This window comes from Urocampus carinirostris, chromosome 3 (genome assembly GCF_059441175.1).
Source record: "Urocampus carinirostris isolate Australia breed hairy pipefish chromosome 3, RoL_Ucar_1.0, whole genome shotgun sequence".
NCBI classification, from domain to species: Eukaryota; Metazoa; Chordata; class Actinopteri; order Syngnathiformes; family Syngnathidae; genus Urocampus; species Urocampus carinirostris.
This window is the reverse complement of record NC_142351.1, coordinates 46,766,369-46,768,840: the sequence shown is the minus strand read 5'-3', so window position 1 is coordinate 46,768,840 and position 2,472 is coordinate 46,766,369.

Genomic DNA, 2,472 nt, shown 5'->3' with positions numbered 1-2,472 from the left:
ACAGTGACGCGAGTTCTTTGTTGTGTATTTGAACAGGCCACCAGTGGGCGCGTTGTCTCGGGTCACTATGGCAACGATGAAACCCCAACACCGCTAGTATCCTACCTTTTGTGCAACTGAACTAATGTTCATTTCCTCCCTGGTTCCTCCAGGCAGATCCCCCCAGTGGCTGTGCTCCAAATGGCTGCGAGGTGCGGGCCTAGGACGTAGCCATAAAGAAGAATCGTCTGCATCCACCCGGAGGGGGGAACCGGGGCTACACTGTGGGGGTCCCGGCAGCAACGGCCTGGGTTGTGGAAAGTAGAAGTAAGAAGGGAGAGGACCCGCAAAGAGGACTGGAGGATGCTGCTTGGGAGGGTGGGATGGCAGAGCTATGCCCTTGCACAATAGTATTGCCCTTTACACGTTGGTTAACTACTGGTAAAAGATAATAACTCTGAAATTGTTTAATTGATGTTGAAAATGTCAGGAAAAAATGTTAAAACGTCATATCGACACGTCATATTGTCAGATATAACAAAATTGTGAATATGCTTGATGGCTGTTGAGATTGTCGTGTTTGTTTTGCTGCTGTTGGTGTCGGTGGATTTGTTCAGACCAAAAACAATCGACTTTGGCCTGGACGGATCTATTGACACTAACAAAGATGTTATATAACGAAATTGTGATTATGCATGATTGCTATTAAGATTTTCGAGAAGGGTTGTTCAAACCTCACATTGTGTTTGCTGTTAAACGTCATATTGAAATATAATATTGTGAATGTGATTGATTGCTGTTGAGATTGTCAAGATTGTTTTCTGTTATTAGTGTCAATAAATTTGTTCAAACCAAAAACCCTGGTTATTTATTATAATTTTCTATTAAACAGGAAAAAAGTAAAGTGTAAAGTGTCACTTTTAAGTAAATGGGAACTCTCCTCGTAGTTTGTTTCACTAGAACTTCTATCACCTTTTCATTGGTCAAGTCAGATTTATTGTAATACTGTTGGGCATGCTACATTAATAAAGCAATGATTTATATTTACTCACTACTTCTTTCAAAAGCAACTATGTTAGTAACTGAAAAGTAACTTGTCACCAGGGAAATTAGCTAGTTCTGTTCCCTTAAAAGAAGTTGTCAAAAAATTCGAAATTTTCTGACAAGACTGAAGTCATTGTCTTTGGCCCACAAAAACCCAGAGAAAGTGTCATCAGTCATCTGGAATCACTTAGTTTAAAAGCTAAAAATCAGGTTAGAAATCTCTGGGTAATAATAGACTCAGACCTAAACTTTAACAGCCACATTAAATCCATAACATCATCAGCCTTTTACCATCTCAAAAACATTGCCAGAATCAAAGGTTTACTGTCCAAACCAGACTCAGAGAAACATATTCATGCATTTATCTCTAGCAGGTTCTAAACGAGCTGTAAGACAGCTGCAGAACATCCAGAACGCTGCTGCTCAGGTCCTGACTAGAACCAGGAAGTCCTGTGCTCAGGTCTCTGCACTGGCTTCCTGTCGCTCAGAGAATAGATTTTAAAACAGCTCTCTTGGTGTATAAGTCTCTTTATGGTCTAGCACCAAAGTACATCTGTGACATGCTGGTCCCATATGAACCATCTCGGACCATGAGAACCTCAGGGACAGGCCTTCTGCTGGTGCCCAGAGCCAGGACTAAACAGGGTGAAGCTGCATTTCAGTTCCATGCAGCTAAACTCTGGAATAATCTTCCTGATGTCGTCAGACAGGCGTCTACTCTGACAGTGTTTAAGTCCAGGCTGAAAACAGCTCTGTTCAACCGTGAATACAACTGAAAGGGTTCTATCTGCACTCTTCACGTTTACTTTATTTTAATTAATTCATTTTATTAAGTTTTATCTGCGGTTTTAATGCATTTTAAAAAACACATTTTACATTTTCAATGTCTTTTCTTCTATGTTTTAACTGTAATTGTGTGTTTTTAACCTGTCTCTTTGCCATTTCTGTAAAGCACTTTGAATTGCCTTGTGTATGAATTGTGCTATACAAATAAACTTGCCTTGCCTTGCCTTCTGAGCAATATTTGAGTGGTTGAATAGAGAAGAGCAGACAGGTAGTTGTTGTATAGAACCTTTTAATATTTATTTCACCTTGCCATCAACAGATTTACCCTACGTGAAAATGCAACTAAAATAAACAGTAAACAATATAATAAAACAAAAATCAGCAATATACGATGTAAAGTGAGCTTTATAAATTAAACCTGACTCTCATAACCTAAAACAACTGGTCAAGGCGACATAGCGTACTGTACTTCAAGTACTTCATTTACAACAAAAGTCAATTGTAAAACAATATAAAGTAAGTTTCACTCGATAAAATAAATCACAATCTCTAGTCAGACAAGTGTTCAAGTAGACATATGCTATTGTACAGTACTACAAGTATTTTCACACAACAAAAGTAAAGCAATCTTGCTGGCTGATCGTGGGGCATGGAATAAGGCTA